We start from the raw sequence: 14,993 nt of genomic DNA, 5'->3' as shown, positions 1-14,993 counted from the left end.
GGACAACACCCACAACGAGTTTCCTCATTGTCACTCCTGCTGAAAGCCATGTCAATAAGGAGATGAAAATGTTATTGACTTCTTTATATCTCTTTGTGAAAAAGCCTCCTTGCAATTACAAGAGGCAGATGATTAAGAATCAGAATGCTTTTGAGAGTTGATAAGACTGTAGGTGTATTCTCAAGGATGATAAGCAGATGTTCTTAAGAACATGCAGGCTCTTAAGCATGCCAGTGCTCTCCTTTCACTTGCTCGATGCCTGTTGAACAGTCACTTTGCTACTCTGACATAATTTTTCTTTTTAAATAATACTAATTTGTTTGCACTGCTTAGTTACCTTGTCGATGATGGCTCAAGAAATATTAGTGTCTTGCTTTGTAATGCCTCAAGAATTATGCAGAGAGCATTAGAAGTGGTTTTGAAATTTCAGGCACAGCACCTGCTGTTATTAAATTGAAGAAGCAATCTGTAAAAAACATACATGCATGCTTACAATGAAAACTGTCTCTGTAATACACTACCCATTTATTAGAAGGTTTTTTGTTCCTTTCTAGAACACCTCAGGAAGTTAGATTTGTTCTGTATCCAGTTTTACAGAAAGTACTAATCCAATTAACTAATATTAGTCCCCTGAAATCAATGGACTTGTTCTCGTGGTTCATAACAACGTTTTTCCCAGACAAGACATCAAGATCTCTTATGCTACAATTTCTGCAAAAATTTCAATGACTTCTTAAAGCAATGCAGTACACTTTATGAAGTTGTCCAAAAGTTATGTCAGAAAGTTCTTTAATACGTTTTTATGCCATGTCTTTGAATGTTGATATTCAAGCAACTGTATATGTCAAAATTGTGTTCAGATATTTTTCTTTTTAAATTGGGCAGTTCTTTGTACCTTAAATTGTGTTACCCAAACAATGAAATTTTACAAATGGATTATCAAAATAAAAATGTGGTTTTTTATAGATAGTGGATTTTTTTTCTGCATGAATTAGAATAGTGCAATAATATCCTAAGAGGAAAAATCTCCATGAACTGCAAGGTAAAATAAGATTTTCTGACTCTCAAGTGACTGAAAAAAATATGACAAAATCAAGGTATTACTTTATATGCTAGATTTCTGATGTCTTGTTCTTGTCACTAGTGAAGCCGCAGTTCAGGAGAAAACCAGTTAAAAGTGTTTCTTTAGAAATTGGGTGTAAAAAGAGATTGTGGTTAGTTTTGCTCGATCACACAAAGAAATACAGAGACGCGGGAGAGCAGCAAATACCTAGAAGCAGTTAATACAGAATGTAAACCCACAGAGACAGCCCAGTGCACCCACCATCCACACCTCCTCTGCCCCAGGTTGTAGAAACACAAGTAGACTGAGGCACCTGCCTGCCCAGGAGTCTCCATGGCCCCAGCTGAGATGCCCCATACATCAGTGGCTCACAATTAGGCATTTTATCATGACATCCAGAGAACCAGGACTCTGAGCAGCAAACAAGCTAGACAACAGGAAATACCTTGGTCCCTGAGAAAGCTTCAGCTTTTAACACTTTGTTGAGGGTTTCAAGGAGACCTCTAGATACAACCATGTATTTCAAATGAAATTTCTTCTGCAGTGAGATGCTTGCATCAGTCTTGTCTCATAAAAATTGGATAGATCTGAACCAGCAACAACAGTACTCTTCATACTTCCCAAATCCCTATTCCCAGTGGGGATAGGGGAGATATGAATTTACTACTATCTTCATAGTAATGAGATTTAAATCTACACTCTCCACTAAGTAGTAAGGTTTTCTATTAGTCACTTCATATAAAACACATAATTGCATAGAAACAGGTAATGCAGTTTGGATGTCTTCTCCTCTCAGGTACTGAACAAAACACTACAGTCTCTGTTTCTCACCCATTGACTTTATGTTCCAGTTGCACCATGAAAATTGGAACAAATTCAGGTGCAAGAGTAAAGACAAGTTGTAGACAAATAGCTTTAACGTGGTGGTTAATGCCTTGCTACAAGAATTGTCGGTTCCAATCAGGTTAGGTAAACATCCCTAGTCTGTAAGGAGTGCCCAAAGTATCCACAGGATTAAAGGCCATATGCCATCACCACCTTTCTCCTGGTTTTATCCCATGCAGGATATACTCCAGTAAGTCTCCAGTAAGGGATTTGACTATTTATAATGTACTTGGTCCTTAGGTTGACACAGCAGTGTCAACAGTCTTCCCCCATCCACCCCTCCGCTCCCCAGCTGTGAATCATTTCAGGCCTTCGGTCTCACTTGGGTATTAAGGTACATGGGCTTCTGAGCGCTTAGTGACTGGGATTCATAGTTTTGATACTGGTCAATCTTAGCAAAATCTGAGCAGTTCAAGAGCTCAGCCTTGAGTTTCAGCACTTACAGTGGCAACAAGAGAGTTTTTAGGCTCCTGAAGGCCTTTTTAAATGCTAGCATTAAGGTCTGATGTTGAAAATTGTGCCTGTGACGAAAACTTGGCTCCTTTAGTATGTGAGGCTGGGATGAAGAGTCTCCTTTTCTCCTACCTAAATCACCCCTTGGTGAGTGTAGTTCCACCCTGAATGGATTGCCTGCACTGTCTATTTTGAGACTCAGTGGCAGTCAAGTAAAATCCCTTACCTGCTCTTACAGCAATCTCAATGATTTTTCTCTAGCTTAGAAATCCTGCAGGTCTTCCATAATGTACTACCACTCAATCAGCTAATCGGTCTTCCAGATCATGGAGTGAAAATGTCTGCAGACATTTTAACTTTTTCCTTGCCAAACTCCTTGAGAACAAATATCCTGTCCCAGCAGACTAGGAAAGGCATTCAGCAGAGAAAAGCTACCCGGCTCAACTCTGCATTTTTGTACCATTCTCCCAAACAGAGTAGTCTGGATATAGGACCTGTGGGAATGAATGGGGTTGAGTCTGGCAGGTGGGTATGATGCCTTCACTGCATATCACCTGGCTCAGTGCTCATTCATCTTTCCCCCTGGACAGACAGGAGTGAAGTAGGGCTATTTCTTGTTGCATAAGTATGACTGATTTCTTGGGTTGTTTTTGCAGCAGATGATTAGGTCATTTTTAGTGTTGTGTGGTGGAAATTTGATGCAATCTGTGAGGTAGGCTTGTCAAAATAAAACTCTATTAGAAGGATGAATGAGAAGACCATAAGGTTCTCAGTGGTAACAGCCTGATACCCTCCCTCTCCCCCTTCCTACCAGGTTGTTGTCAACACTTTAACCCTGTCTTGCTTTTCTGATTAAAAGCTGCCTGAAAATTTGCTTGGCCTTTATACTCCCAGTTGGTTGGGAAGATGCATAGATCTACTTAATCATAGACTGCAAACAAAGAAGAAAAGTACAAGTAGAGGTTCTGTATTAAAGAGTTAAGAGGAAGGGAGGAGAAATAAGGAAGTCGTGGTTGAAACAGTCTGCTTTTAAGCACAGAAAAAAAGTTGAAAAAACTTGATAACATTTTAAACAGAGTGTATAAACAACACAGAAGAGCCCCAAACTAGGTGTGTGCTTTTATTCTTGGGGGTGGAGGTGTTCAGGACTAGTGGAAACTATAACGAGAACTTCAGAAGTGGAAATACTTCACATTTAGCAAAAAAACACAAGCACAGTGTTCTCACCCTCCCAGAATGAAATATGAAGTGAAGGGATTATTTCTAATAAAGAGAAAAGAGGTTGGTTTCCAAACCTTTCTAGTGTAGGATAGCACCATTTTTTTAACCCAGTTATTTAATTTGAGATCAATTAGATCAAAAGTATATAAAACAGAGCAAGCACATGAAAGTAATTCATATTGGGTTTTTCCACAGAAGACAAATGAACTGTCAGTGTCAAAAAGATAAACACAAAATTATTTGCAAAGAACATTTTCATACTATATAATTCTGATCTGAGAGTGCTATGGTGGCTTTTAATAAATTATACTATATTTTGCTGTCTCTCCATTGGAGAAATACTGTTGTCGTTTGTCACCATTGACATTAGTGATTCAGTAGCAGTACAATCTTCGTAGCCCTAATATATATATATATTAAAAAAAAATCTAATGCTAGAGTCACTGTGTCTTGCAGATGTGTTCAAAAAAGTGCTGTCATGTGTAGCTGTCCGTATTTAGGACATTGCCAAAATCTATGGCACCATTTTTTACCAATGTGAGTGGTTGTGGAAAGGATTTAAATTACGGATGGTTTAGGATTTATTTATTTATTTATTTATTTATTTGTATGTTTACCAGCCTCGCTGTGAGTTATCTATTTTCAATGCCTTTGATGGCTACACATCAAGAGATTTCAGCTACAGCACAGATCTCAGAAAAGGAAATAAGCACCTACAAGTTTCTATAGCACATTTCTCTGGAGGAGGAGGAGGAGAGCGCTGAGGCATTAATGTTGACACAGAAAGCACAGCCTGAGTCCATTTCAGGTGAGATTTGTTGGTCTTCTTCACAGAAGAAAGTAATGGCCCTGGGCTGCAGAAATGGAAGGCAAGGACCAGGACTTGGTGGAGCATGGTGGGGACAATGTGCATCAGGATGCTGGGCTAGGCAATGCTTTCTATGAGCCAGTCAACAAATACTTTTCAAAGAAACAGCATAGGCTGCTTGGACTGGAAAGTGAAAGACTCCGGTATTTCAGTACATCTTCTCACTAGAGAAATGAAATGTGTGGGTGAGCATGTGGCCTCATCTGTAGGGGAAAGATGTGATAAGGGACAATCCAGAAGTAGGTGTGGAAATCCTGGGTGACTGTCATCCAGAAGAGGTATCAAAGACTTTCACTTGTTCACTTTATCATTAATTTAGAAGCAAGAATATAAACAAAACCCAAAGAACTACTGAACCCACAAGCTTTGTTTGAAAAGGATCTCCAGTCTATATTTACAGGTCTGTAATTCCCCTCTCTCCCTCAATAAATGTGAATTGGCTGATAAAAGATGAAAGTCACAAGATTAGCTAAGTTTCTGGGCACTGCATAAATTATTTGGCCAACTGGATGAAAGGCTGGAATGCGGACATTTATCATTCCACCTAATGTTTTTGAATTCTTTTCCCTGATTACTGCAACTACATGTGGGTTTCTGTATGTCATGGCCATAATAACTCAGAAGAAAGTTGTAGATGTGTACAAAGGCAATAATGATAACCTTCATCATATAGTAATCTATTGTACAGTCACAGATGTGTAGTAAGAAAATAGATTAGTGTTTCCTACTGCCCACAGAGCCACTGGAGCCACACTTGTTGGTATGATGTCCCCTTATGGAAGAGTGACACTGTGAGTCTCATCCTAATTGGTCAAAACACCTTTCACCCATCCCTTTTTCAGCCTGGCATCAAAGCAATGAAGATGTAGCTCAGAAGAGAAGGCAGAGCATTTCATGTGGTTACAAATATCTGTCTGCAAATCCTATGCCAAGTCCTTCTTGACTCAACATGTGACAGACCCAATTTATGAATGGACCAACACACTGTGAATACATTTATCTTCCATTGAAGGGAACAGGAAGTGAGAGCATTTATCATTCAGCTCTCTTGGGCCCACAGATGGATATAAAATATCTTTGATAAAGAAATACGGCTTTATTTCTAACACTTGGCACTTTAAATTTCTGGTCCTTGTGAACACAACCCTACTTATTTTCTTCAGAATTACTAGAAAAGTTTAAGCTGATGATATATGGAAGGTGAGAACTTTTTTACTTTACTGGGACAGGTGTGAGTAGGGGAGCATTTACAACTCCTCTGGCATGTTAGTGCGAACAATGAAATGGTTGGCAATGGCAAGCTGCAACATTACGGTTTTTACTTCAAACTTCAGGAAGTCAAATCTCCAAGTGTTCACATGCTCTTCTGAAGTAGGCAAAGATATTCAGTTTTGGGCCCCTTACTACAAGAAAGACATTGAGGTACTGTAGAGTGTCCAGAAAAGGGCAACAAAGCTGGTGAGGAGTCTGGAGCACAAGTCTTACTAGGAATGGTGGAGGGAGCTGGGTTGTTGACTTTGGAGAAAGAGGGCTCAGGAGGGACCTTATCACTCACTATGACTACCTGAAATGAGGTTGTAGCGAGATGGGGCTCCATCTCTTCTCCCAAGTAATGAGTGCTAGGACAAGAGGAAATGGCCTCAAGTTGTACCAGGGTTGCCTGGCACTGGAACAGGCTGCTCAGGAAAGTGGCTGAATCACCATCCTTGGAAGTTATTCAAAAGTCAGATGTGGCACCTGGGGGACATGGTTTAGTGGCACAGTTGGCAGTGCTGGGTTAAAGGTTGGACTTGATGACCTTGAGGGTCTTTTCCAACAAAAAAAATTCTGTTATTCTGTGTTTCTGACTGTTTATTTTTCCTTCTACACTCATGACTAAACTAATCCCAAAGACAAATTAGAGCAGTTAGAAGAGTAGGCACAACTAAAAGAGCTAATATTTCTGTAGTATAATTTGTGTCTCTCTGCTTTCCTTCTTCTAAATGGCATAGGAATAACCTTTACACATGCTGGTGTTCCCCATATAACAAAGTGATTTCCACGCACTGCTGTGAGAGACTGCAAACTTTGTTTTTGCAAACTTTGTTGCTGCAGCAGCAAAAAGTGTTAGGTGCTGAGAATCCACCCAACTGACACATTTACAAGCCCAGTGCAGACCAACCATCTATGTTATTGATACCCATATTGGTTATGATCTCTGCCTCTCGCTCATTTGGGGGTAATCGTGTATTCAGCCCACAAACATTAGCAGGAATAGACATGTGAGTTGAGCAGACCTATCAGCCTGCTATAACATGTAAAACTCTGCCATGTCCTGTTAGTTTCTCAAAGTGCTCTTGATGGAAAACTTTCCATTTAAAAAGCTGGAAAAAAAGCTTTCACAAGTATATGTGATTATAAATCTCAAATGTTTAACATAAATTGAACCTGAAACACCTAAGTGATGAGTTTGTGAGGCTTTTTTATCCACCAAGACCAGATTTTAAGATTATGCATCTGCACAGCTGAGAATTGCTGAGGTTGCAAAAGCCAGACGTAGCAGGAAACTTCATTCTTCATCCTCTTAGAGGTGTTAAAGATATCTTTATGCCCTATGGGAGAAATGTGTGACTAAGAAGGCACATCTTCATGTGAAAAAGTGAGTTCTAGATATTCTCTTTGACAAGGTTGTGCAGATTTAGGTCACTAACTGGGTTGATGAAAGAGGTGTTGTATACAATGTGCAAAGCAATGTTTAGTTCAGCTTAAGGGTTTGATCTTGCTTCTGCTTAACTCAACCTAACATTTATATGCTAGCAGCCAATTTCTGTTAGCTGCAATCATGGATAGGCAGCAAACTTTTTGAATAACTTGGTATTTCTAAAGACCCAAGCAGTTCTGATCAGTGTACTGAGTATTTCAGCACTATGTAACTGAGATCACGAGCTCTTCAGAGACTTGGGATTGAGGGGAGTGGAAGGTATCCCTTATAAAAATGTCTTTTCCTTCCTTTTTGAAATACTCACAATGCTCATACACCTCAGGAAGGTTACTAATCTAGCAGCCTGAACAAATAAAAAGCTGAAGAGCATGGGATCCAGAATTTCATCAGCAGTTTCCCCTGGTTGCTTTGCAGTTTAGTGATCCTACTAGTGAAATGGTGGGAGTCAGCAAGCTGAACACAACTAATCAGCCCAGCTATCAAGAAATTCTACAAGTTAGAGTAGAATCACTCTGGAAAATGGACAAGATTTAAGCTTTTCTACTTTACCTTTTCTGGAACCAATGCCCTCACAGCAATTTTGCAATGGCAAAATGCCCCATTAGAAAAATTTAAACTTTTTTCTCATTGTTCAGTGAGTGACACTGTGCCCTATGTACAGTGCACTGTTCAAACTCTTGACCTAAATACTAAATAAATAACTGATTTGTGGGCATTTTTCTGGCATCCAGTGTGGTAGCCTGAAAGTGATTCAGAAAGACCTGCAAAATTTTTCTTTACAGCCTTCCTCTAACATGAAGATTATTTAACCCCATATTACAAAGAGAAAAGTAAGGAATGGAGACCCTGAGTTGCCTGGGACCTGATTTCTAAGCACATTTGCCATTACATAAAATGCTACTGATTCAATGCCACATTTCTATTGACCATATCTGGATTTGTGAGTACTCAATACTTCTGCAAGTCAGATACAGGTGTCTTTTAAAAAAACTTGAAAATTAGGAACTCAGAGCTGGCACCTGTTTCTGAAAACTTAACCCCTTGAAGTCAGACTTGAAACAGAAATTCAAACTCTGTAAGATGAGCATCACATGAATGGAAGGATTAAGGCACCAATGAAGGCTTAAGTGTCTCAGAATGGGATCTGAAATAGTCAGAAAAATTATAAGAAACAGTGTGAAGTCAGCAGTATTCACGTGCTGCACACATAGGTGATCCAGAGCAGGTGATGGATGAGCCTTGAAAACATGAAAACTTGAGGGAAAAAAAAACTTAGTGAGTTTCACAGAACATCCTCTCTCTCACAGAAAAGCTACTGGAAGACCTGAGCCTTGAATCTCTTTATAAAACTTCCTTTTATTAAAATTCTGTGTTACCTTTTCTTTCTGGGGACTAAATATGATTTGCCAAAATGTTTTAAGATGGTTGATACAAGACAAACACTTCCCTTCCCTCTCTGAATGATAAAGTAGCGGTTAATGTCAGGAAATAGATGCCCTAAACTGCCTCCCAAGTCTGACCATGCGACTTATTATCTGAGAGGGAGATTAACCACAAGGCTTCTGGGTACTGCCCAAATTTCACATCAAAGATGTGCAAGAAAAAATTATCAATACAACAACTCAGGGAAAGATGAAAATGGCATGTGTGAGGACAAGAGATTCTCTAGCCTAGTTACAGAGGCAGTCAACAAGTATAAAGTAGTAGACATGGCCTGGAATCTACTCTTTAGATTGACCCTTGGAGTTATCCAGTGAATACTGTGAAATACTGTCTTTGAAGACAAGACTAGACATGAGGTCTTTGTCCTTCTGGCTGAATGGTATTTCAGGTGTCTGCTCCTCTTTTGTCCCCTTCTTCTTGCTCTTCCAGCTTCTACTGGCCAGGTGCAATTCAGCCCAGACCATACCTGCTAGCATACTACCAAGCTAGCAAGGAAGAAAGTGGATAAGCCTTTAAATACTTTTCAAAGACAGTGCTGAAGGTACATGTTCTTTCTCCTGGGAGAGTACTCTAGAGAAGGAGTTACACTGTTCCCTACTCCTTGACCTCTTGAAAATAAAGTACTTGGATTTGTAAAGAGGAAATATAGTCTTACTGATGTACTTTAAGCATGCTTCTCACTGGCACCAGGACAGCTCTCTCAGTCCTGTCAAAATCCAATTGTTCTACTCTGGCAAATGGATATCTACTCCATCCTTTTACTTAAGTATCTTAAGTACTGCTATGTTATATTATAAGAAGCAACTATTCCCCAATATAATTCCCCAACAGTCAGAGGCTGCATTAGAATTTTCCCTGTTTGTAGTTGAAGCTCTGAAGTTCCATCCCAGCTCCATTTCAGGCATTTCTCATGTATTATTTTCTTATGATGGTGACCTTTTCTCAGCATCACACACGTTTTTCTCAGCATCTACTTTTAGGTAGAATCAGAGGCAGAATCTTATTTCCCAGAACATCTCTCGGTTACTACAATCACAAGGCTACTTTGCCTTTTCCTGTAGCCCTATATCTGAGTCAGAATGTGTCCTCCAGCAGCACGGAGATGAGAGCTGAACAAAGACACAGGCAATGGTCTCCCTCTAAATGGGCTGTTCATTGATTTTTTTGTGCTGAAGTATTAATCTGTTATATTTAGACTTCAGACTCTCAGGAATATACCACATGAAGAAGGGTGATTTTACTACATGAAAAGTGTGTCAATATTAGTAAATTAAACACTGTCAGAACAAGGGCCCAGGCCATGGAATTCAATTGTTTGGGCTGTTACAGTTCTGGCACAGTTTTGTCTCACACCAGCTAATGTTCCCTCAAATAGCTCTGGGCCATGCACAACTTCTTGCATAGTTTAGGACTTATGACAGACAAAAGACCATTCCCCAAAAGGAGTTTGGATGCAGCCATTATGTTTCAGAGGCTGAAAACAGCTATTACAGTTGTGTCAGATAAGGATCAGGATATGACTGGTCCCAGTAAATGGATGTAGTGCAAAATTACTGCTGGTTAAAAACATTTTCTGTCTAGACTTCTAGAGAATTCAGACATACCTGCTCTGCCTTTAGATTTCTTTTTTAGGTTACTGAGAGCTGGAGATTTCAGGGTTTTCTCACAGATATTTGAGGAAAAGAGCTGAAAGGATTACACCTTGCTATCCTCTGCAAACCTGCTTTCAATATCAGTAACATGTAACCCAAAGTTTGTCTTCTTTCTGTTAACTGCTCTCCAGAAACCACCTTCAGTCTTCATCTACCCCAAGTTTGTACTACCAGTTTTCCTCCTCTCTTTTTTTTTTTTTTTGCCTTTTTCTCACCATTTCTGTGCTTACATATCCAGAGTTTCCTATCCTACCTCTCACCACTGCTGCTATTCCAGGAGGATATCCCTTTGACCCCTGCACTGCTTGACTGTCAGAAGGTGAAGTGACAAAAGTGCAAAAAAGGCTTATTCTCACAGCTTTCAGCTACTGAACCACTGCAGTTCTGAAATCAGGTCCACTCGGTGTATCCAGGATCCTGAGAGAACAAGACTTCAATTGGACACAATTTAGAAAGTCTCAAAGACCAATCATATTTTTGAGAAGTTGGGGGAGGGAGGGGGAAGGCAGGAAAAGAAAAAGTCTTAAGAAGATTATTCCTTTCTTTGTGCTCACTCACCTACTCAAAGCAGAAGCTTGTGTTCCTGAATATTCCCTTATTGCCTCAGCAACTGCCTCATACAGCTAAACTCTGTGGGTAACATCCTGCCAAAGAAAATGCAAAACTTTTCATCTTAAATGTTGATCAGACTTACAGGCAGCTCCCTAAGGAATTTGTCTCATCATGCCATTGCTGATGTTTCCGTACTGCAGCAGATCAGATTTCCTCTCTGAGTAAGAGCTGCAGAAAGAAACAGAAAAGAAGTCTTTTAAGAATCAGTTGTTAAAATAAATAAATAAATAAATAAATAAATAAATAAATAAAACACATTTAAAGATAATTATGAGCACTGACAAGCACTGATAACACTGTCTTTCATAGCTTTAAATATATAGTTCTCTAGCTGTAAAACATACCTGAGTGGGACTACTCAAGATTCAGAGTATACACATCTGAAGGTGAAGATAAAAGAGCACATATTTTTTGTTATCTTGATATTTTCCATATTACTTTTGCAGATATGAATCAGATGCAGTGTATCTGGTAGTAAGTAACCTTATCTATTTCTTCCTGACAATACCGGTGCATAATTTCTGTTCTTATTTCAAGACTTAATGAGCAGTTTGGAGAGCAAGGATTTTCAATCCACCACCTGTCTGAGCCTGAATTTCTCATGCAGATGCGAAAATGTGACAAATATGTGTGGCTCTTGCTGACAAAGTTTATAGATCCCTTGCCCGTCTGAACAACTCTTGGACCCTCATTTGTCTCTGCACAAAAAGACAGAATCTCTCTGTCAGGATATCAGTGAGATCTAAAACCCAGCATTTAAAAGTTGAGCTGCCGCAAGAGGCATACATACATCACTCTCTCTCTGTGTCTGAGTAACTCAGCAACACTGAAAAATAAGACTTTTGATGGAAAATTTCCATAAAGACACAAGGCTTCCAATCAAAATGCATGAAAGAGACTGGATCAAACTGACATTAAAGATGTCAGAAAACTGACATTCAAAGATGTAGAAAATGAATCCTTGAATATTTCTGTTTGATTAGCACCTAAATTTAGACAAAAATTGAATTATATTACCAACTTTAAGCCTATTTTATAATAACAACTTTAACACTGAGTCCCTCTCAGGTTTCCTGTGTATAAATAGCAAGCGCAGGAGAAACACTAACTTGACCTTCCCATTTGAGAGCTGACAGTAAGAATAATCAAGCCCAAAAAACAATAACAAAGACATTTACTTATGAAGTGAGCTCATTTAGTTCAGGAATTTTGGAGGTAGTAGTCAAGGGCCTAAGACCCTCATTTCCATAGTCATTTTTCAGAGGAAAGCAACATTTTCAAGCTCCTTTTGCACATCCTTCTGTACATTTGAAGTCTTTGTAAACATTAGTTGTGAGCAGTGAAGCCCCTGCTTCAAAACACCTATTGTTCTGGAAACTGTGTCAATATGAAGTAATTTTATTAGGCAGCAGTGCATGTGCAAAACATCAGCACATCTTTTAAATGCACTGGGACATAGTCTTGATATGTCTTCATTTTTGAGTAGGACAGAGGAGGTTACCACAAGATAAGTTCTTGAGGCTTCTTGTGCCATCGAGGTTTCTAGCCACTTGACCAGAATACAGGGGTTACTGTGGGAGACCAAACTTGCCATACAAGGAATGACCTTTCTAGTATTTGGTTATTTTCAGCTCTGTTACACATAACTTGTACACATAACATATGCCTCCCTCTGACAGAGAGATGAGGAGTGCACCCTCTTCCCACATCAAAGATACTGATGCTGAAAGAGAGCACTGAGAGCAAACATTTTAAATTACAGAAGTTGGCCTTTTCTGTGCTTATGGTCATCAGTGAGAGCATATTTATCCGCACAGATGCATCTGAGTTGAACACAAACCCACACTGAAAGACAGTAGGTGAATACACATTTTCAATATGTACCTGAAGGAATACTAAAAACTGAAGGCAGAAGCAGTGGGTAAGCTTCTGGTTCGTGACAGGGGATGCCTGGGTTTGGTTTTCTCTTCCCACACAAAGCTGTTGAGCCGTGCCTATACAGTAACTCGGAAATGTGACTGCAAGATGGGTAGGCACACCTCAGCCAGCTTTACTCTAGCAAGCTACAGCATAGGCTGCAAGTCTGTGGCAGCTAAGGCCATAGAGACCTGTAAGGAACAGCTAATTGCTTAGCATCGATGTTCAAACTGAGACGACAAAGGCTGATGCAAATGCTTCTATCCAGGTCATAGTCTCTTCCCTAGCAGAACGGTGACATGCTCTCTAGTTGTGTCTGAACTGAAATACAGCTGTTTGCAAGGGAAGACCTGGGTTTCTTGATCAGATTGCCTGCACTAGAGAGCTGTGAATACCAGGGCACAAATATGGTGTCAACTGGGATTCATCTGAGTTCCCCACCTGTAAAAGCAGTGAGAAAACTTCCAGTGGCTCACTGAGTCTGTTAAGGGTGAAATTCATTGGAGAGGTCCAAGCACTACCATAGCAGCAATCTCACAAGTATAGTGGAAGTGATTTAGGAGTGAATGGAAACACGGATGAAAATTATGTGTCTGAATCAAACAATTGCTTTAAAAAATCCTAACTAGATCCTCCCAACCACTATGTATAAAATCCAGAAAGTGTTTATACCAAACATTCAAGGACCCAATGTCCAAACACTAAAACTGATTATAAGCAAAGACTTAAAAAACGAAAAATGCCAAAGATCTGAGTATCCAGGGTATGACTTCAACCAGGGATCAGCACAGCATGTACAATTTCACTCTCTGTGTGGTGACCTGCTGACAAAACATTATTACAGTAACTGTCCCGCAGATGGATATTTTATGCTTGTTTCTGATCTATTAGAAAACAAAACTTCACACAAATAGTCTCATTCCCTATCTATTAAGAGACAACAAATGCAGTATGCAAGAGTGCACTGTTATGAAACTTCCTTCTGGTGCCTGTCTGTCTGAGTTCAGTTGTTATGCATCCAAAGACCCCAGTGAAATTATATTGCTTTATGATATGGTTCCACAGTCACTTCTGAGTGTATGTTTGGTTACTGCAAACCTCAGGAACAGTCTCAGGATGAATACATATACATGCCCCTACAATAGCTAAAGATAGATATCAGGTTCAGATTAACAAATAAAACTGGTCCTAAATTATCTGTTGGGTTTTTTTTCTAATTTTTTTCTCCCCCAATATGTAAAAGCTCATTCTTCCTCCTTTAAAAAACACAGTTGAAGACACAGTATGATTTTTACTAACCCCCTCACTAAAGCTAATTGTGTACTTAAACCCCTTTATTTTGATAGTGGTTTGTGCACAGTGAACTCCTTAAAACTGTTGGTAAGAGTTTTCTTTCTCTTATACTGCAGTATTTGCTGTAATAATTCTGACTTCTAAATATGTGCAACATCATTTCTTAATTATCATTGCTCTATTATTAAGCCAAACAGTTCTTCTTTTATTCCTACAGCTCACAGTCATCTCGTACAAAGACACATATGTATTTCTTGGATTGCAATGAACTTTGTTCTCCCTTCAGATGTAAATAACAGGAGGGAGGAAAAAATCAGTCCTGACTGAATCTGACTCTGCTGAAAAACAATCTTGAATAAACAATGAAGAAGTGAAAAGCTGTACTCCTTACCTGGTCTGGGATGTACAGTGCACCTTGAAAGCCTCTTAAATGACAGAGAAGAATTAGAAATAGTTGAAAGTTTGTACTCATCCAACCAGAGGGCTCAGGAAATGACTGTGTATTTTGCAATGATTAGCTCCTCCCTTGCTTCTAAGTCTTCGCTTTTTCAAGTACAGTAAAAAAAAAAATCCGTCTAATGCCATGCCCTACACATGATTTCTGTTTCACACTAAGAATACGCAAGTGACCAGAGGAGATGACTCTTATCACCTCCATGGAAGAGAAAAAATTGCAGTGTCTTCTGCATAACTGTGACCAAGTACATTTTACTGCTGAGTGACACTTATGTAATGAAGTGTAGAAATGACTGGGTAACGGCTCGAGCTCTCATTTAATAGAAGAGGCTTAGACCAATATTGTCAACATGATTTCAGAGTTGTGGTGCCCAACAGAGCAAGGTAAAAAAAACCCCCAGGCTATTTGAAAGAGTGGTATCTATTGCA

At 39.4% G+C, this 14,993-nt stretch overlaps 1 protein-coding gene across 2 annotated transcripts in view; it reads right to left on the bottom strand.

Moving 5' to 3' along the window:
* The window catches only part of P2RY8 (P2Y receptor family member 8), a 32,660-nt gene extending 18,119 nt beyond the window's left edge, over positions 1-14,541 (bottom strand). The window contains exons 1-2 of one of the 2 annotated variants that reach the window (XM_050333874.1): positions 14,500-14,541; positions 10,981-11,066 (exon numbers count right to left, since the gene is read on the bottom strand). The gene's annotated coding sequence lies outside the window, so the exon portion shown is untranslated. The remainder of the gene's footprint in view (positions 1-10,980; positions 11,067-14,499) is intronic. The other variant, XM_050333873.1, reaches the window with a different exon arrangement.
* Positions 14,542-14,993: the final 452 nt, after the last annotated feature.

This window comes from Myiozetetes cayanensis, unplaced genomic scaffold, assembly GCF_022539395.1.
Source record: "Myiozetetes cayanensis isolate MyiCay16 unplaced genomic scaffold, myiCay2020 scf5-8, whole genome shotgun sequence".
Lineage (NCBI taxonomy): Eukaryota > Metazoa > Chordata > Aves > Passeriformes > Tyrannidae > Myiozetetes > Myiozetetes cayanensis.
This window is presented reverse-complemented; position numbering and strand designations above follow the sequence as displayed.